This window comes from Notothenia coriiceps, unplaced genomic scaffold, assembly GCF_000735185.1.
Source record: "Notothenia coriiceps isolate Sejong01 unplaced genomic scaffold, NC01 NC01_scaffold00008021, whole genome shotgun sequence".
NCBI lineage: Eukaryota > Metazoa > Chordata > Actinopteri > Perciformes > Nototheniidae > Notothenia > Notothenia coriiceps.
Window position 1 is genome coordinate 2,747 of NW_011340722.1, and position 340 is coordinate 3,086.

Here is a 340-nt window from a genome sequence, read left to right on the forward strand (position 1 = left end):
GTTATTAAAAGGCATGTACACCATAAAAGATGACTATTGAGATCTATTGTCAGGAATATTAGTGTTATATTATATGTTCCACGTCTGCACAGTGTTATATGTTCACAGCTCACTGTCAGTAAATATTGTGCAGTTAGTATTGGACTACAAGATAGATGCAAGCCTGTACAGGTAGAGTTATTTAAAGCATAAATGAGTCGGTTGGGTTCTGGAGGTGTGGTTACAGCATTGTGCTTGGTTGGCGTGGCCTGAGCCTGGTGGTGGGGCCCAATGTGATATCTTTTCATGGGGCCCAAAATCCCTGGCGGCGCCCCTGGGTCCTGATTACACTCCACTGCCA